Source organism: Oncorhynchus mykiss, chromosome 21, assembly GCF_013265735.2.
Source record: "Oncorhynchus mykiss isolate Arlee chromosome 21, USDA_OmykA_1.1, whole genome shotgun sequence".
Taxonomy (NCBI): Eukaryota; Metazoa; Chordata; class Actinopteri; order Salmoniformes; family Salmonidae; genus Oncorhynchus; species Oncorhynchus mykiss.
Window position 1 is genome coordinate 44,537,631 of NC_048585.1, and position 21,493 is coordinate 44,559,123.

Here is a 21,493-nt window from a genome sequence, read left to right on the forward strand (position 1 = left end):
CAGTGTGTCTGTCTGTCTGTCTGTCTGTCTGACTGCCCATGTCCTTGTCATATAGAGCAGTGTGGAGAGGGACTACAGCCACTGACATCCACTCTCTGTTTGTCTCTTTACACCAACATCACAGAGAGGGGGGGGGGGGCGATAGAGAGAGAGAGAATAGGAAAGGGGGAGGGAGGGGAGGAGAGGATGGGAGAGATACAAGGAGTGAGGAGGGATTTCGAATCAAAGAGAAGGGAGGGAGAAGGAGAGCAAAGGGGAGGGCTTAGGGAAATAGAGAGCGTGTGATTGAGCGAGAGAGCGTGTAAAGCATGTTGCTGCTGGCTCTGTAATGCACTGTGAGCAAAGGACGAGAAAGAAAGAGGGAGAGAGGGAGTCACACACACACTCTGTCTCTTGCACGCACACACACAGAAACTGAGAAGTGTCTTGCTTGGGAGATTGAGAGACACATGCACGCACTCTCACTCTCTCACACATGCACACACACACACACACAGGGGGAGTGGTGAACGCAGGCTCCGGTGCGTTTTGAAGCAGCAGTGAGAGTAAGAGAGAGGACTAGCCAGTACAGAGGACAGACGACTCTTAAGCTTGAACGGACCGTCACCTACCTACCAGCCCCCAGCCGATGAGCCACAGCCACTGCCACAGCACCGTAAGAGACTACAGCTACCTGTCACCTCCATCCCTTCATCCATCCCTCTCTCCCCCTCAACTCATCAGTGTCTGTGTGAAGGGCACTCGGCTGTAGTGGTTCTGTAGTTAGCGCGCCTTGCAGAGTTGGAGATCTGAGGGGAGGATAGGCAGCAGGCGTACTGAATGTGTTCCCCCTCTCTCTCTGCTCTCGTTCTTCATCTCTCTCGCTCCCTCGTTCATGAATGTCACCTCTGTCTGTGGGAACTGCTGGTATTTACAAATGTTTCTTTCTCTCTCCCTCTTCCTCTCTCTCTCTCTCTCTCTGTCACTCTTGGGGGGGGGGGGGGGGGGGGGGTAGGTGATAAAAGGGGTTATGCCAGGAGAGCTTGAAAGGAAGGGAAGATCCAGCTCTCCGTCCGTCCATCTGTCCGTCCGTCCGCCTCTTCATCCTCAACCCCCTTTTTTTGGGAGCCGGTATCTCAGGTCGGACTGTCCCATTTTGAATTCTTCCTTTTCTCTTGTCATTCTCTTGTTTTGATGGCGGGATGTTAAAGATCAGGTGAAGAAAGGAGGAGCTACATTGTGGACGTCTGCCAGGTCATGTCGTTTATACATTTTTTGTTTGTTGTTTATTCAACGATCCCTCATTTGTCCTCCTCCTGACTGAATTAAAGAGTGTGTGTGAGACGCAGGACTGGAGCCTATGAGGACTTTGAGACTCATCTGTTTTGATATGATCCGGTCGTCAGGCAAATTCTTTCCTATCCTGACGGAGCTGTATCAAAGTTAGCTGGAGCTCAAGGGAGAGGAGGGGGCCGTGGGGAGGGCCTGGGGCCCACAACAGAGCACCCGCATTGGGACACATGCAGAGAGGGACACTGGCATAGTGGTTCTTCTCACCCACTGTTTTCTGTGTACAGGAAAATGACAACAGTAGTTTTCTATTGTTCTGTTGCCATGTTGACGGAGGGACAGTGACATACCAGGGCAACACCTGAACAACAACAACGGTAACAGCAAGGACAGGCAACAGCCATATCTAAAAGACAACAACAGGTAAACCACCAGTGACAGCAACAATGCACTGCATCTAACCAAACCTCAATCAGCCAACACCTGATAACTTTGGGTGGGCCTTTGACAAGGACCCCACCCCTCCATCTCTCCATCCCCCTCTCTCCCTGCTGTGGTGTCCTTCTCCCTTCATCCTCCAGCGAGAATCCCCTAGTGACCCCACTCTGCTACTATATTTATCCAGATATTGTTGACATTATATTGACATTTATATGTCAATCTAGGCAAGTTTGCTCAAAGGATTCTGGGTAATCACCCCGGGCGGTGCTCCATCGCCCTGGGTGAAAGGGCAGGGGGGCGGCCCACGGTTCCCCCCGACCACAACCGGGTGAAGAGCGGGCGCGGGCAGCAAAATGGCGGCTCTCGCCAGCTCGTTGATCCGCCAGCGGCGGGAAGTGAAGGACCCCCAGGCCAACCGGCAGGTGGCCAACAAGAGGAAGCCGTGCCCCAAGGCCAACAAGTCCCTGTGCCAGAAACAGATATTATTACTCATTTCAAAAGTCCGACTATGTGGCAATCGAGGCCGAAAATTAGAAAAAAGACCGGGTGAGTCAACACTTATCTTTCTCTTTTCTGTCTTTTTTTCTTTTTTTCTTGTCTTTCTTTCTTTCCCGCTGAGATTCAGGATTGTATCTTTGGTTTGGTTTATTAAAAGAAAAGCTCTCTAAAGGTAAAGCTCTAGCTCCCTGTTACTGAACACATACGCAGAGTATGAGTTGAGTCTGTGCTCCCGGTAGCAAGGAGAGGTGTTGTTCGGGTATTGACCAAGCGGGGACACTAGCATAAGCCCCCGTCATGTGTGGGGGAGGTCAATGGAGCTGATCACAGGTTTATTGAACTCAGGTCAAGGTTCTCTTGAATCATCTGTGGAATGGCTGGAACATCTGTTGCATTATCAGCTAAATGGAAGCGAGAGGGAATAACTACTTGTATGTACTGGTTCTGTTCAGCCTGTCTGTAGAGAATCTAAAACCTTCAGACATATATCCAGTCACATCTGACAATACAGTAAAAGTACATTTTCTAAACACCTAATTTCCCCCGTTACAATACACCTCAAGGGTCAAAGTATACATGGCAGAGAATTAACCAGAAAACTGACCCCTTCACTGTCTGTAATGGCTCTGATTATTGTGTTAGGTGTCAACACGGCGGACCGACCAGCAGACAGGTCCCGGTCATCCGCGACAGTCGAATGAACTTGACATATGGCGTAGTGATATAGCGCCGTATGAAAACGTCACTAGTCTCATTTACGATTCTGGGGGCCGTTCACCGAGGGGCCCCCATGGTAACTGGCTTGGGACTATTTCTACATAAGGTGTTGTGTAAAATAAACCGTGTATGTATGTGTGTGTGTATGTATGTGTGTGTGTGTGTGTGTGTGTGTGTGTGTGTTATAAACTCAGAGACACATTTAGCCTGTCAGAGGAAATCTATCAAAAGACATTTCTAGTTAGCGGAATTAAACTAGACGTGAGGAGGCATATTCCCAGACTGCTTTGGGGTCTTCGTCACTTCATCTGGTGGCGTTTTATGACCTCCTATGTAAATGTACCAAAATTATGTTTAATGGTGGCAGTAGTATTTCTACGAGGTAGTGTGAGACATTGGGTTGAGCATGAAGTCTAAGACAAACCGTTCTTAAAAGGATATTCTGGCATTTGGGATGAACTCGTGGACACCATTTTTCTGTCTATGCGTGCTGTAGGAAGGAAATAAGAGGTCTATTCGTAAACCAATGCTAACTAGAAAATGGCTTCATTTTTGACTATAATATTGCTTAATTGCCAAACCTCGCAGTATCCCTTTAATGTAAAAAAATAAATAAAAAATAAAAAAGCAATAATATGAATATTATTTACAACATTGTGATGTTTGGAAATAAAGAGCACATCCTGATTTTGTGTGATATTCACACACTGTGACACACATCTCGGTCCTCTTGACATTTGGATCCGGTCGTTTGGAGTGTGCTGGGTGTCAATAAATTGGATTGATTTATAGGACTGTGACGTCACCTTTAGAATCCATTAGCCTTTTCTCGCTCAGTATACCCGTCTTCTATTTAATATCATATTTACGAGTACGATTTCAGGCATGTCATTTTAAGAATTGAATGCTCAATTACTGTTTGATTCTGTTTGAGGTTTGACCTCTATTGTGGTTGGATTGTTGTGTGAATTTTCTATAAATGTTGTGTGAACGTTCTATAAATCAGTGGTTCTCAACCCACATTAAACCAAGCTGGGAAACAATTTGTAATGCTATATTGATAGTAGTTGTAGTAATCATGTGACAAATGAAATAATTAAATGTTGCCCATATTCTTGATGAAGAATGTTAAGAAGCCCTGCTAATAGCACCTCATTAAAAATGTAGTCACTCTCCCTGGTTTTAGTCATTTCAGTTGAGAATCGCTGCTATAAATGTTGTGTGAACGTTCTATAAATGCGGTGTGAACGTTCTATGAATGTCAACCCACCGTATTTCATCAGGATAATCACCATGGAAACCTTAACCCTGAACACAGCATCTGCCGTCGCGGTGACCGCACTGTAATTACAGGTGTAAAATATGGCGGAACACGCTCACAGTCACACCGACCGAGGCCACAGTGAAAACAGATATAAAGGCCAGGTCCTAATGGCCTGCCATTGTTTGAGACCCATTCCTTTTCTCCACAGTCTGATTGTTTTATGATCTCCACAATGGTGACATTCACTTTAAGATATAGCTGGGCCCCTGTCATTGTGGGAATATTGCTGAGAGAGAGAGAGAAAGACAATCATTTGCTCAGGGTGTGTGAGAAGGTGTGTGTGTGGTGCACGGTAATGAGGGATGGAGAGGGGCATGGAGAGAGGAATGGAGAGAGGGGATAGCTGTGTCATGTTTAATTCCTGTATCGACTATGGTGACAGTTCAAACGTGTAGTGTGGCAGTGTGTGATCTCTCCATTGGTGTGTGTTGTTTGGTTTGTGTTGGTGAGTGTGGTGGTGCGGGTGATATGGGTCAATATGTTTTAGTGTGTTTGTGTGTCTCTGTGACTGTGTGAGTGGCAACGCAATCCCTTACAGAAAAACCACATGAGATGTCAGTTCGAGAATGAGGTGAGTGGTGAATGTCAGAGGGGGAATAATTAGCCACACACCTCCTAGCCATTCGCATGTGAAACTTCAATTGATTTGTGATATCATGTGATATCATGTGACCCCCCCCTCCTCCCCCCCCGATGGGTATTATCCCAAACTACAAACTAATGCCGGCCCACCCTCCACTTCAGCCCAGTCAGCTGTTAAGAAGGTCAGCCTGCTCCACTGCAACCAACACTACATGGAGGAGGAATCACCACATGGGAATTACAGACACAGACAGAGACAGACAGAGACAGACAGAGAGACAGAGAGAGAGAGAGAGACAGACAGAGAGAGACAGAGAGAGACAGAGAGAGAGAGAGAGACAGACAGAGAGAGACAGAGAGAGACAGAGAGAGAGAGAGAGAGACAGAGAGACAGAGAGACAGAGAGAGAGAGAGAGACAAAGCAAGAGAGAGAGAGACAGAGAGAGAGAGAGAGAGACAGAGAGAGAGAGAGACAGTGACAGAGCGAGAGACAGAGTGACAGAGCGAGAGAGAGAGAGTCATGCTTATTTATTTTATCTTGTGTCCTTTAACCATTTGTACATTGTTAAAACACAGTATATATATAATATGACATTTGTAATGTCTTTATTGTTTTGAAACTTCTGTATGTGTAATATTTACTGTTAATTTTTATTGTTTTTCACTTTATATATTTACTTTATATATTATCTACCTCACTTGCTTTGGCAATGTTAACACATGTTTCCCATGCCAATAAAGCCCTTGAATTGAATTGAATTGAGCGAGACAGAGAGAGAGAGACAGAGAGACAGAGAGAGAGAGACAGAGACAGAGAGACAGAGAATGAATGGGATGATGTATAGGGACAGAGAAATGCTGTTAACCAAACAGAATACAGCAACACCTAGACCACACATCATTTTGGGGCACGCTCATCTACTGTGTGTGTCTGCATGACAGTGGGCCTGCATGAGGATGTCTGTGTTTGCATAGAGACAAATGATGTGGTGACAACACACACACTCTGGCTGGCTGCTGGTGTGTATAAAGGAAGTGTGTGTGTATAGAGGCAGCGTGTGAGCGGTTCATTCTTGCAGTGTGATTCATCAGGCCCCGTCAGCACCACTCATTAACACACTGATTTATCAATAACAGACACACACAGATTTGATCAACAACACCGTGCTCAGTTTAGAGAGCAGCCTCTCAGCCCTGCACACACACAGAGCGGTATCGGCCTGTCCCGAGGTTAACCCATCTCTTTCTCTCTATTCTCTCTCTCCCCCTCCATCCTTCCCTCACCCTCAAAGTGTATCTTCTCTCCCTGGCTAAAGTAACCATGGCAGCGTTGTCAGTGAGCCAGGCAGTTAGTCAGGGACAAAGGGGAGCTGGGGCATTGTGTATTATGCTACAGTACATAGACCCAGGAACCAGTCTATTGTGAAGCTGATCATGTGCATCTATAATGTACAGTAACTCTAATTATTATAGGGGAGTGGCTACTATTGGGGTTGAGATGACAGGAGGATTGTGTATGCATGATGCTTGATGCAAGTAACTACATACAATAGAGAGTATTACACACACACACACACACACACACACACACACACACACACACACACACACACACACACACACACACACACACAGCAAGTTTGTCAATAAGGATATGGGTCCGTCAATAAGGATATTGCTTTCCCATTAGTGTTGTAGTGTGTGAAAAATACAACTACTGCAATAAACCACAGAAAATGTAGGTGTTACATACCACTGAACATTTGTAATTATTTCATTACACTGTTGTTTCCAAATACGGTCGCAGATCTATAAAAGGCTATGAGCTGTGAGCGAATGACAGCAATTTCTATCCCACCGCTCAGACCACCGCCACCCAAAAGAATGATGTCTGATTCTACCTGTCTAAGATGGCCGTAAATTTCCATTCTTCAGTTCCATTGTTTTTCACTACTCACCTCCTGTTTAATGCCAATGGGACAGATGTTGTGTGTGAAATGGTGCCCGGTAGCAATGGGTTTTAGATGATCACATTTGGTCTCACTAATGATCAATGAGTGTAAATGCTGAAGGTCCTACCTGACTGATTTATGGTTTTATGTGGAAAGTCTATTTGTTTTCTGTGGTTTTGGGTTGGACGTCAATCATCATCTATGGGCGATGACTTTGGGGAGGTGTGGTGGTGGTGGGGGGGGGGGGGGGGCTGTGTATAGTGCCTGGTAAAGGCATTATTTGGCATGGATTGGTGCGATGCCATGGTACCAAAGTGGGACAGAGAGAGGAGGGCAGTCGATTTGGGATCGGAATAACAGTGCTTCAGATGACCTTCAAAGTAAGAGCACAGAGGGGCAATACACACACACACGCACGCACACACACATGCACACACACACAATCTGTGACAGGTGTGCCACTGATATCAGTATGTCAAACAGCTCAGGGGTCATCAATGCACAATTAACCTGTTACACCATCTGTACCGGTGACACACACACACACACACACACACAAGGGTAGAGTGCCCAATTAGTGCTCGGTGAGAGCATCGACATGGATAGGTGACAGTTCCATGGTACCAAAGTGGGACAGAGAGATTGGAGCACTTGATTTTGGATCAAACAACTGCGCTTCAGTTGACCTTCAAAGTAGGAGAAAACATAGGGACAACACACACACACACACACAGTCAAAAACTGCACTGCAACAACAGGGCTCGTAATTTTAACAAATCACCACACTTTTACAGCATATAATGGTGGAATCAAACAACAAACTGTTTCATGTGACAAATTGGACAAAATCATCACAAATTGTCATGCAGAATGTCATGATTGCCCAAGCAAAAATCTAACATTTTGGACCGCAGCTACCACAAAAACAAAATCCAATTATTTGGTCCAAAAATCTGTAGGGACTGATTGATCCTGTCTTGTCATGTACAGTTTATATTGGCACCCTGGCACTTTGTTCAAGTCACTCACAATTTTCCCTAAAAATAAGTTGTAATTGAACAAAGTATTTGGTCTCCACAATTCTTTATTTCACTGTTAATATTACAGAACCTTTGTTTTTGATTCAGAACTTAATATATCCATTTAAATCAGAAAATAAACAGGATTGGCATTGACAAAATTGATACCCTAGACTTAATATTTGGTAGCACTGCCTTTGGTCAAAATTCAAGCGCTTCCGATAACCATCAATGAGCTTCCTGCACCTCTGTACTGGTAGTTTGTTCCACTCCTCTTGTGAAAACTGCTCCAGTTCTTCCAGATTAGAAGGGGGCCTTCTCCCAACTGCTGTTTTCAGATTTCTCCAAGTTTTAAATGGGATTTAGATCTGGACTCATTGCTGGCCACTTCAGAACAGTCCAGTGTTTTGTCTTGAACTCATCCTGGGTACTTTTTGAAGTATGTTTGGGGTCATTGTCCTGCTGGAAGACCCAGGACCTTTGACAGAGACCCAGCTTTCTGACACTGCGCTCTAAAATACCTTGGTATTCTCCTGATTTCATGATGCCATGCACACGTTCAAGGAACCCAGTGCCAGGGGCAGCAAAGCAACCCCAAAACATCACTGAACCTCCTCCATGTTTGACTGTAGGGAAGTTGTTATTTTATCTGAAAGCTTCATTTTGTTTTCTGTGAACATAGAGATTGTGTGTTTTACCAAAAAGCTGTAATTTGGTCTCATCTGTTCACAGGATATTTTCCCAGAAGGGTTTTGACAAGTTCAGGTGTGTTTTGTCAAATTGCAGCCCAGCTTTCTTATGTCTTTCTCTCAGCAATGGGGTCCTTCTGTGTCTCCTACCACCTTTCATGGAGTTGGCGACGGATGGTTGAGTTGAAACAGTCATACCTTGTGTCTGAAGGTCAGCTTGAATCTGTTTGGCAGTTGATCGAGGTGATTTCTCCACAATTCAAACAATCCTTCGCTGCACTCTTCCGCCAAGTTCTCTCTTGCGGCCACGTCCTGGGAGGTTGGCGACAGCGGCTTGGGCCTTAAACTTCTTGATAACATTACGTACGGTGGAAACAGGAACATCAAGGTCTCTGGAGATGGACTTGTAGCCTTGAGATTGTCCATGCTTGGCTATAATCTTGTGTCTGGCCTCCTCAGAGAGTTCTTTGGTTTTCTTTCTTTTGTCCATACGGTACACACAGTGACACAGAACAGGAGAATGAGTCCTTTTCTCTACTCAAACTGGTTGAATACATGATTTTTATACTGCAGACAACTTCAACTCAGCACAGGTGAGTTCAATTCCAAAGTAAATGAGAATCACCTGTTTGAAATATAATTATTTCTAACTACTTCTAGAAGGTGCCAATAATATTGTCCGGGCCATTTTAGGATTTCTTTGTGGAATTAGCTCAAATTCAGTAAATGATTCCATTTTTTTTTTTTTTTTTTTCAACTGCACACCGAAGACATACATATGTGGATACCAAAATAAACTTTAATTTCAACAGTTTTCTGGAAGAAATGCGGCATTATTTGAAAAAAAGTGCAAGGGTGCCAATATTGTTGACCACAACTGTATGTAGTTGGCAGCCTTCTCTCTCATTGTGAATATGTGACTTAAGCACATACAGGTAAAAGATGTGTTTCTGCCAAGGCAGCATCTTCCTCTCTCCCTACCTTCTTGACTCAATGTCAAAAATGAGCAAGTGGCGAGATGACATGAATGAAGCATTGTCCCTTTAATCATGTCAGTATTAACAGAGGAAAGAGAGGAAAGCCTACATTAGCATTTTCAATTTGCCAGATTTTATGCACACACAGATGTGCATTCGGAAAGTATTCAGACCCCTTGACTTTCCCCACATTTTGTTACAGCCTTATTCTAAAATGGATTAAATAGTTTTTTCCCCCTCATCAATCTACACATAATACCCCATAATGACAAAGCAAAAAATGGTTTTGGGAATTTGTAGCAAATGTATAAAACTATATATATATTCTCCTCAATCTACACACAACACCCTATAATGAAAACACAAAAACAGGCATTTAGAAATGTTTGCAAATTTATAAAAAATAAAAAATGTAAATATCACATTTAGATAAGTATTCAGACTCTTCACTCAGTACTTTGTTGAAGCACCTTTGGCAGTGATTATGGCCTCAAGTCTTCTTGGTATGACGCTACAAGCTTGGAACACATTGGGGAGTTTCTTAAGCTCTATCAGGTTGGATGGGGAGCGTCGCCGCACAGCTATTTTCAGGTCTCTCCAGAGATGTTAGATAGGGTTCAAGTCCGAGCTCTGGCTGGGCCACTCAAGGACATTCAGAGACTTGTCCTGAAGCTACTCCTGTGTTGTCTTGGCTGTGTGCTCAGGGTCGTTGTCCTGTTGGGAGGTGAACCTTTGCCCCAGTCTGATGTTCTGAGAGCTCTGGAGCAAGTTTTCATCAAGGATCTCTCTGTACTTTGCTCTGTTCATCTTTGCCTCGATCCTGACTGGTCTCCAAGTCCCTGACCTTAAAAACACCCCCACAGCAACAGTTTTCAGCTGTGCTAACATAATTGCAAAAGGGTTTTCTAATGATCAATTAGCCTTTTAAAATGAAAAACTTGGATTAGCTAACACAACTTGACATTGGAACACAGGAGTGATGGTTGCTGATAATGGGCCTCTGAACGCCTAAGTAGATATTCCATTAAACACCTGCCGTTCAAAGCTACAACATTAACACTGTCTACACTGTGTTTCTGATCAATTTGATGTTATTTCAACTGACAATTTTTTTGCTTCTCTTTCAAAAACAAGGACATTTCAAAGTGTCCCCAAATGTTTGAACGGTAGTGCACATGCAGAGAAAAACACAAATGCGCACCCCCCTCTCCCCTTCACCCCTCGTGGCCATGCGTGCAGAGTGTGATATCTCTGTCGGCCCTGTCACACCGGCCTCACACACCCTCATTAAATAACTCTTCCCTCTAACCCCCTCTTTTCTATCCTCCGTCTCCTCCCCCTCTCTTCTCCCCACGGCCAGTGTATGTTTGTGGTGTGTCAGAGCTGGGCGCGTGTTAATTTGCTTTGATCATGGAGGGATTAGGGGGTGACAACAGGTGTGAAAGACAAAATAGATAATGGCATACTATGCTCCTGGCATCTCGCTCTCTCTACCGCCCCACGCCTCTCTCCAGCTACCACGACCCCTTCCCACACACGCACACATACAGTGGGGCAAAAAAGTATTTAGTCAGCCACCAATTGTGCAAGTTCTCCCACTTAAAACGATGAGAGAGGCCTGTAATTTTCATCATAGGTACACTTCAACTATGACAGACAAAATGAGAAAAGAAAATCCAGAAAATCACATTGTAGGACTTTTTATGAATTTATTTGCAAATTATGGTGGAAAATAAGTATTTGGTGAATAACAAAAGTTTATCTCAATACTTTGTTATATACCCTTTGTTGGCAATGACAGAGGTCAAATGTTTTCTGTAAGTCTTCACAAGGTTTTCACACACTGTTGCTGGTATTTTGGCCCATTCCTCCATGCAGATCTCCTCTAGAGCAGTGATGTTTTGGGGCTGTTGCTGGGCAACACGGACTTTCAACTCCCTCCAAAGATTTTCTATGGGGTTGAGATCTGGAGACTGGCTAGGCCACTCCAGGACCTTGAAATGCTTCTTACGAAGCCACTCCTTCATTGCCCGGGCAGTGTGTTTGGGATCATTGTCATGCTGAAAGACCCAGCCACGTTTCATCTTCAATGCCCTTGCTGATGGAAGGAGGTTTTCACTCAAAATCTCACAATACATGGCCCCATTCATTCTTTCCTTTACACGGATCAGTCGTCCTGGTCCCTTTGCAGAAAAACAGACCCAAAGCATGATGTTTCCACCCCCATGCTTCACAGTAGGTATGATGTTCTTTGGATGCAACTGAGCATTCTTTGTCCTCCAAACACGACGAGTTGAGTTTTTACCAAAAAGTTATATTTTGGTTTCATCTGACCATATAACATTCTCCCAATCTTCTTCTGGATCATCCAAATGCTCTCTAGCAAACTTCAGACGGGCCTGGACATGTACTGGCTTAAGCAAGGGGACACGTCTGGCACTGCAGGATTTGAGTCCCTGGTGGCGTAGTGTGTTACTGATAGTATGCTTTGTTACTTTGGTCCTAGCTCTCTGCAGGTCATTCACTAGGTCCCCCCGTGTGGTTCTGGGATTTTTGCTCACCGTTCTTGTGATCATTTTGACCCCACGGGGTGAGATCTTGCGTGGAGCCCCAGATCGAGGGAGATTATCAGTGGTCTTGTATGTCTTCCATTTCCTAATAATTGCTCCCACAGTTGATTTCTTCAAACCAAGCTGCTTACCTATTGCAGATTCAGTCTTCCCAGCCTGGTGCAGGTCTACAATTTTCTGGTGTCCTTTGACAGCTCTTTGGTCTTGGCCATAGTGGAGTTTGGAGTGTGACTGTTTGAGGTTGTGGACAGGTGTCTTTTATACTGATAACCAGTTCAAACAGGTGCCATTAATACAGGTAACGAGTGGAGGACAGAGGAGCCTCTTAAAGAATAAGTTACAGGTCTGTGAGAGCCAGATATCTTGCTTGTTTGTAGGTGACCAAATACTTATTTTCCAACATAATTTGCAAATAAATTCATTAAAAGTCCTACAATGTGATATTCTGGAATTTTTTCTTCTCATTTTGTCTGTCATAGTTGAAGTGTACCAATGATGAAAATTACCAGCCTCTCTCATCTTTTTAAGTGGGAGAACTTGCACAATTGGTGGCTGACTAAATACTTTTTTGCCCCACTGTATACACATGCTGCACTAAAATATGTATACTAACGGTCACTTAAAGCAATCTTTTGACATGAGTACATGAAACACAGTTAAAGTAACTGCCAAGTGAAATCTCACTTTTAAAAGTTCATATTCTGTTAACTCATAGCCAAATAATGTTGTTGACTTGTCAAATACTCGTATTTGTGGCCAAAGCATAAATTGGAGAAAAAACACTTAACCCCCCCCCAAAATTGTATCTCAAACAGCGTTAAAAAAAATGCTTGCTATTTCCTTATAGAACATGATGTCATCTCCCTGAGGAGGATAATCTGGCCAATCAGCAGTCTAATGACCATTATACGCCCACACCCTTCTGTTGTTGGGGTACACACACACCGTTCCAACACAGAAAAGCAGCTTTTTAACATACCTATTTTTTTTTAATTAGGAAGGGAAACTATATATAGGTAATATTTCATAGAAATCTGGAAACACTGGGCAGTTACTTTAAATATTCAACACCTTCCATACTAAGTACATGAACTACATTAAAACATTCATGCTCTTCTGCCATGCAGCCAGCCACCACACTACTCATTATCAAAATGACATCCGGAAGAGCAGTGTGTGTGTGTGTGTGCACGCAATGGCACGTGTATGCATACGTGCCTGAGCTTTCACGTCTGTCTGTGTGACTGTTCTTGTCTGTGTGTGTGTGTCTGCTCATGCCTGCGTGGTTCCGTGTATGTGTGCCCATTTGTGTGTGTGTGTGTCAACCATCCCATAAGAGGTAGCTAGAGTAGAGTGTAGAGTGCTAGTATTTAGACTAACAAGGAGTACATTACGGCAGTAAAGAGGCTCCCTGGTGATGTTCTGCTAAGGCAGGGTAAATGTTGTGATGGTAGGGCTGATGATGTAACAGGACCTTCTGCATTACAGGGACGGGGCTGATCTATGTGCACTCTGGGGTCTCCCCTGGGAACCTGGTGTGTGTGCAGAGCAATGAGTGCAGATGCATGTAATGTATGTTCATTTGTGTGTGTGTGTGTACACTGCATGACCAGGCGTATGTGGACACTTGCTCGACAAACATCCCATTCCAAAATCATGGGTATTAAAATGGAGTTTGTCCCCCCTTTGCTGCTATAACAGCCTCCACTCCTCTGAGAAGGCTTTCTAGTAGATGTTGGAACATTGCTGCAGGGACTTGCTTCGATTCAGCCACAAGAGCTTTAGTGAGGTCGGGCACTGATGTTGGGCGATTAGACCTGGCAAGCAGTCCGCATTCCAATTCATCCCAAAGGTGTTTGATGGGATTGTGGTCAGGGCTCTGTGCAGGCCAGTCAAGTTCTTCCACACCGATCTCGACAAACCATTACAGTATGGACCTCGCTTTGTGCACAGAGGGCATTGTCATGCTGAAACAGGAAAGGGCCTTCCCCAAACTGTTGCCACAAAGTTGGAACCACAGAATTGTCTGGAATTTCATTATATGCTGTAGAGTTAAAATTTCCCTTCACTGGAACTAAGGGGCCTTACACGAACAATGAAAAACAGCCCCAGACCATTATTCCTCCACCAATCTTTACAGTTGGCACTATGCAGTCGGGCAGGTAAGGTTCTCCCGCCATCCGCCAAACCCAGATTTGTCTGTCAGACTGCCAGATGGTGAAGTAATAATACATACAGTATAGCCTTTCTCAGATCCTTTTCAAGTGCATTCATACAGCAAGAATCTGTCTGTGCAGAAACACAGATAAACACAGTCATAATATGAACAGGATTATAAATAAACAGTGTTTTAACATTCAATACTCCAGAGAACGTGTTTTCACTTCTCCAGAGTCCAATGGCGGCTAGCTTTACACCACTCCAGCCGACACTTGGCATTATGCATGGTGATCTTAGGCTTGTGTGTGGCTGCTGGGCAATGAAAACCCATTTCATGAAGCTCCTGACGAACAGTTATTGTGCTGACGTTGTTTCCAGAGGCAGTTTGGAACTCGGTAGTGAGTGCTGCAACTAAAGAGAGGCGATTTTTATGCGCTACGTGCTTCAGCACTTTGCAGTCCCGTTCTTTGAGCTTGTTAGGCCTACCACTTCGAGGCTGAGCCGTTGTTGCTCACAGACTTTTCCACGTCACAATATCAACACTTACAGTTGACCGTGGCAGCTCTAGCAGAGATTGCATGGCTGTGTGCTTGATGTTATACACCTTTCAGCAACGGTTGTGGCTGAAATAGCCAAATCCACTAATTTGAAGGGGTGCCCACATTTGTATACATGCCTTCGTAAAGTATTCAGACCTCTTGACTTTTTCCACATTTTGTTACGTTACAGCCCTATTCTAAAATGGATTAAATGAAAAATACCCCATAATTACAAAGTGAAAACTGTTTTTTAGATTTTTGTGCAAATTTATAAAACATTTAAAACATAAATATCTTATTTATGTAAGTATTCAGACCCTTTGCTATGAGACTCGAAAGTCCACCTGTGTGCAATCTAAGAGTCACATGATCTGTCACATGATCTCAGTAAATATACACCTGTTCTGAAAGGCCCCAGAGTCTGCAACACCACTAAGCAAGGGGCAACACTAAGCAAGCGGCACCATGAAGACCAAGGAGCTCTCCAAACAGGTCAGGGAGAAATTTGTGGAGAAGTAGAGATCAGGGTTGGGTTCTAAAAAATATCTGAAACTTTGAACATCCCACGGAGCACCATTAAATGCATTATTAAAAAATTTAAAGAATATGGCACCACAACAAACCTGCCAAGAGAGGACCGCCCCCACCAAAACTCACAGACCAGGCAAGGAGGGCATTAATCAGAGAGGAAACAAAGAGACCAAAGATAACCCTGAAAGAGCTGCAAAGCTCCACAGCAGAGATTGGAGTATCTGTCCATAGACCACTTTAAGCTGTACACTCCAAACAGCTGAGCTTTACAGAAGAGTGGACAGAAATAAAAAAATGCTTAAAAAAATGAATAAGCAAACATGTTTGGTGTTCACCAAAAGGCATGTGGGAGACTCCCCAAACATATGAAAGAAGGTACTCTGGTTAGATGAGACTAAAATTGAGCTTTTTGGCCATCAAGAAAAACGCGATGTCTGGCGCAAACCCAACACCTCCCATCACCCCAAGAACACCATCCACACAGTGAAGCATGGTGGTGACAGCATAATGCTGTGGGGATGTTTTTCATGCGCAGGGACTGGGAAATTGGTCAGAATTGAAGGAATGATGGATGGCGCTAAATATAGGGAAATTCTTGAGGGAAACCTGTTTCAGTATTCCAGGAATTTGAGACTGGGACAGAAGTTCACATTCCAACAGGACAATGACCCTAAGCATACTGCTAAAGCAACACTCACGTGGTTAAGGGGAAACATTTAAATGTCTTGTAATGGCCTAGTCAAAGCCCAGACCTCAATCCAATTGAGAAACTGTGGTAGGACTTAAAGATTACTGTACACCAGCAGAACCCATCCAACTTGACAGAGCTGGAGCAGTTTTAACTTGAAGAATGGGCAACAATCCCAGTGGCTAGGTGTGCCAAGCTTATAGAGACACCCAAAGAGACTTGCAGCTGTAATTGCTGCAAAAGGTGGCACTACAAAGTATTGGCTTTGGGGGGGTGAATAGTTATGCATGCTCAAGTTTTCAGTTTTTTTTTCTTATTTCTTGTTTGCGTCACAATAAAAAATATTTTGCTTCTTCAAAGTGGTAGGCATGTTGTATAAATCAAATTATACAAAAAAATCTATTTGAATTCCAGGTTGTAAGGCAACAGAATAGGAAAAATGCCAAGGGGAGGTGAATACTTTCGCAAGCCACTGTACACAGTGTATGTGTAGGTGACCTTTTGTGGATGTCTGCGTGTGTGAATGTATGTACATTTTGTGTGGGTTAGCCACCTTTGAAAGATGTGAGAACAAGTGTGTGGACTTGTGTGTGTGTCTTAAAGGGGAATGGAAAGACTTTAGGAAGTAAAGCTATAAGCACACACGTGTATTCCATCCACTAATACTAAACATGAGCATTTGACATAGAAACATCTCTATTTTTAGGATGTTGATATTGTATGTTTATTAGAGGTATGGGTAGCGCCATCTTAAATTGCCACTGACGACTGGCGGGAGAGAGCGAATAGTGAGCAATAGTAATGGGGTCTTTTTGTAGGAACTAACTCCGCCATGGTTCGTTTAGCAAAGCCTATGGGAAAATGTATAGGGTTTTTGGATAAACGATGAAAATAAGGTCTGTGGTAACACAGGCTTAGGAGATCTTATACGTTTTGTTCTATGAGCTAATCTTCATCAGCTAACGTCACTTTTTGTCAATTTTGACGCCTTTATGTAATAAAAACACAACACACAAAGGCTTCATAATTCATAAAGATCACTGACTGACACTATCTCATAGAGCAAAACGTCTAAGATCTCATAAGTCTGTATTAACCACAGACCTTCGGAGTTTATTCCAAAACCCACATTTTTCCCCATTTATTTTGCCCATGGGAATGGCTGAACGAACCAGAGGTAAATCATTTCCGTTTTTAGGACTACAAGCTGGCGAGATCTATTTTGAGTGGGGGACTGAAAGTGAATGAATGGTGCCACGGGCCTCACCTACACTGGACCTGAAATGTTTCTCACAACTTTGACAGCTTTGTCATTGAGATCAGGACAACAATATTAAGGTAAGACACTGTATCGGTCGTGACCGGGAGTCCCATAAGGCGGTGCACAATTAGCCTAACGTAGTCCGGATTAGGGGAGGGTTTGGCCGGGGGGTTCTCCTTGGCTCACCGCGCTCTAGCTACTCGTGGTGGGCCGTGCGCTTGCAAGCTGACTTCGGTAGTCAGTTGAGCTGTGTTTCCTCCGACATATTGGTGCGGCTGGCTTCCAGATTAAGCGAGCTGGTGTTAAGAAGCAGCGGGGCTTGGTGGATCATGTTTCGGAGGACTCATGACTCAACCTTCGACTCTCCCGAGCCTGTTGGGGAGTTGCAGCGATGAGACACGATCATAACTACCAATTGGTAGAAGGAAAAAAAATAGTTTTTACGTTGGTAAATTATAATATTTACATTTTAAAGTATTTTTTCCGATTATACTATGAGTCTGTGAAATTAACTTTGATATGAATCCGAGTACACAGTCAGGCAAAACGAGCCATGGTAGCTGGCTAGCCTACTTGATTTAGCTCTTCTCTTGTCTCGTCTCTTTGACGCCTAATGAGATATGTAGCTATGTTTTCATTGATAGATGTACAAAATACAATGCTCATACTGACATTTCAAAAGAGAATTTGTCATTGGTATTAGTTAAGAGCTAACATGAAATGGCTAGTGTCTGATTTGATGTGTAGCAAGCTAGCTAGTAGCTAGTCAGCCACAAGAGAGAGCTGCTGCAGGATTGCTATTTTACAAGTAAAATGTATGATACCCATATAATTATCAGCTAGCTAAATAACTAGCTACATAGGTAGATATCTCCTTAGGCGTCTTCATCTGTGATATGATTCCTAAAAATAGTAAGCCTGCTGACTGTTGATTGCAATAATGAATGTAGCCTAAACCTGAAGCTTAACCCTTACAGCTAGCTAGCTAATAGCTCTGACTTTTGAAAGTTCAGGCAGGTAGTCAGCTCGGTAACTACATTATCATTGTCTAGCTGGCACTCTAACTGTTAATTATGTATTCTTGTTGTGTACTACTGGGCCTATGTGTGATGTACATTAGGTCTATGTTTAAAATGTCTTGCTTCCTCTCTCTCTCTCTCTCTCGCTCTCTCTCTCTCTCTCTGTAGGACGCTGGTGGACTGTCAGCTCTCAGAACTTAGTGAAGAGGACGACACTGTAGACATGTCACCTGTGCACCAGGCAGTCAATGGAAGGTGTCTCCAAGGTGCCAAGGACAGACAGGGGCTAGAGAGACTGGACAACATGCTGCTGAGTCTGCAGACAGGGCTGAGGGACAATCATACCCTCACAGCCCAGATAGAAACATAGGAAGGAGGATATGACGTGGTTTGTTTGTGTTGCGCCAGGATGCAAGGGCAAGCAGTAATGCATTGTGGAGGACCTACATTGTTTTAGGTTGTGGTACTCCATTGAGTGTGACTCATTGCAGACATAGGGACTAGTAAAGGGACACCTAGTCCTCACCCAGTAGCTTAGATTGTCACTAGTCATTTTGACTCCCTTGCATGCTTTTAATTTGTTCCCATTCTGACTCTTCATGTATTAGGCTATAAGCATAGTGGAATGCATTTGGCTATTGGCATTGTGTATTAGGCTATAGGCCTAGTGTGTACAGAAAAAATAGATGTTTTAAAGCCAAATATTCTTATTATATGCCTTATTCTTATCATATTTTGTCATTCAAATTTTCTATGTAACTTGCACTTTGTTTTCAGGTTTGAGTGAGACGATGTATTCCCTGCAATAAAGTACTTTCAATAAAGTTCTTGATTTATTAATATTATATTACTTGTGTATGACTTTCCAAATCATATGTAAGACTAAATGCCATTTGTAATGTTTTGGTGCAGACATGTGTTTAATATACAGTCCAGATAAGAAAATGTGTAATAATGGAACATTCCATGGAATTCTAGAAAAAAACACTGTTCACTAAAACGGATGGAACTCATTCACAGTACAAGGTATTAATATTCTGATTTCAGATTTTCAATCCTAAAATAAGAAAGACTCAATATGATCTACGTTTTTCTCTGTCCTCATAAGAAGTTGTGTAAATGGCAGTTGTTTGGGAAAAACGTGTTGATTTTCATACACATTTTCACAGGTGTTTTTTCTTGACTGATTACCATTTCATTGATGCAGTGCTATTGTATGTCATTTCATTTGAACGGGCTGTTTCGCAGCTTTGAAAATACAGTACAGTGAGGGAAAAAAGTATTTGATCCCCTGCTGATTTTGTACGTTTGCCACTGACAAAGAAATGATCAGTCTATAATTTTAATGGTAGGTTTATTTGAACAGTGAGAGACAGAATGACAACAAAAAAATCCAGAAAAACGCATGTCAACAATGTTATAAATTGATTTGCATTTTAATAACGGAAATAAGTATTTGACCCCTCTGCAAAACATGACTTAGTACTTGGTGGCAAAACCCTTGTTGGCAATCACAGAGGTCAGACGTTTCTTGTAGTTGGCCACCAGGTTTGCACACATCTCAGGAGGGATTTTGTCCCACTCCTCTTTGCAGATCTTCTCCAAGTCATTAAGGTTTTGAGGCTGATGTTTGGCAACTCGAACCTTCAGCTCCCTCCACAGATTTTCTATGGGATTAAGGTCTGGAGACTGGCTAGGCCCCTCCAGGACCTTAATGTGCTTCTTCTTGAGCCACTCCTTGGTTGCCTTGGCCGTGTGTTTTGGGTCATTGTCATGCTGGAATACCCATCCATGACCCATTTTCAATACCCTGGCTGAGGGAAGGAGGTTCTCACCCAAGATTTGACGGTACATGGCCCCGTCCATCGTCTCTTTGATGTGGTGAAGTTGTCCTGTCCCCTTATCAGAAAAACACCCCCAAAGCATAATGTTTCCACCTCCATGTTTGATGGTGGGGATGGTGTTCTTGGGGTCATAGGCAGCGTTCCTCCTCCTCCAAGCACGGCGAGTTGAGTTGATGCCAAAGAGCTCCATTTCGGTCTCATCTGACCACAACACTTTCACCCAGTTGTTCTCTGAATCATTCAGATGTTCATTGGCACACTTCAGACGGGCATGTATATGTGCTTTCTTGAGCACGGGGACATTGCGGGCACTGCAGGATTTCAGTCCTTCACGGCGTGGTGTGTTACCAATTGTTTTCTTGGTGACTATGGTCCCAGCTGCCTTGAGATCAAGGTCCTCCCGTGTAGTTCTGGGCTGATTCCTCACCGTTCTCATGATCATTGCAATTCCACGAGGTGAGATCTTGCATGGAGCCCCAGGCCGAGGGAGATTGACAGTTATTTTGTGTTTCTTCAATTTGTGAATAATCACACCAACTGTTGTCACCTTCTCACCAAGCTGCTTGGCGATGGTCTTGTAGCCCATTCCAGCCTTGTGTAGGTCTACAATCTTGTCCCTGACATCCTTGGAGAGAGTTTGGAATCTGATTGATTGATTGCTTATGTGGACAGGTGTCTTTTATACAGGTAACAAGCTGAGATTAGGAGCACTCCCTTTAAGAGTGTGCTCCTAATCTCAGTTTGTTACCTGTATAAAAGACACCTGGGAGACAGAAATCTTTCTAATTGAGAGGGGGTCAAATACTTATTTCCCTCATTAAAATGCAAATCAATTTATAACATTTTTGACATGCGTTTTTCTGGATTTTGTTGTTATTCTGTCTCTTACTGTTCAAATAAGCCTACCATTAAAATAATAGACTGATCATTTCTTTGTCAGTGGGCAAACGTACAAAATCAGCAGGGGATCAAATACTTTTTTCCCTCACTGTGTGTTTGTGTATTTTTATATGGCTTGACACCAGCAAATTTTGCTACAGTTACAGTTAGCTGCTGTTCTAAAGCCTTGTGTTTCCATTCCCCTTTGTGTGTGTGTGTGTGTGTGTGTGTGTGTGTGTGTGTGTGTGTGTGTGTCTGGGGCACCTTGATAATTGCAGCACCATGTCTACCTGTGCGTTGGTTCTGTGCTACAGGAGCACAGGTGCACGATGTGTCCTTCACTTTAATGTGCCATCAATCTCTCACACTGGAGACACGCCAGAGAACACACACACACACAAGGTACACACTTCAAGGATGTTGCAGGATACGCATCAAGGCATAGACATTCACACACTTACACTGTAAAGGGATTGGTGTGAATTTAACAGTAACTTGCAGGCAGCTCAGTGGCAAGTAAAATCAGGTATTATA

General features: G+C 43.5%; 1 long non-coding RNA gene across 2 annotated transcripts; it reads left to right on the forward strand.

The window, feature by feature from the left end:
• The first annotated feature begins 313 nt into the window (after positions 1 to 313).
• Positions 314 to 19,081, forward strand: LOC110500530. 2 transcript variants are annotated; one of them, XR_005038612.1, is made up of 4 exons: positions 314 to 655; positions 995 to 2,256; positions 17,155 to 17,294; positions 18,405 to 19,081. It is a non-coding gene; the product is annotated as an uncharacterized LOC110500530 (long non-coding RNA). The 2 variants fall into 2 exon arrangements; XR_005038613.1 differs by lacking the exons at positions 314 to 655; positions 995 to 2,256 and adding an exon at positions 16,565 to 16,791 and having other exon boundaries at positions 18,405 to 19,073.
• The last annotated feature ends 2,412 nt before the right edge of the window (positions 19,082 to 21,493 follow it).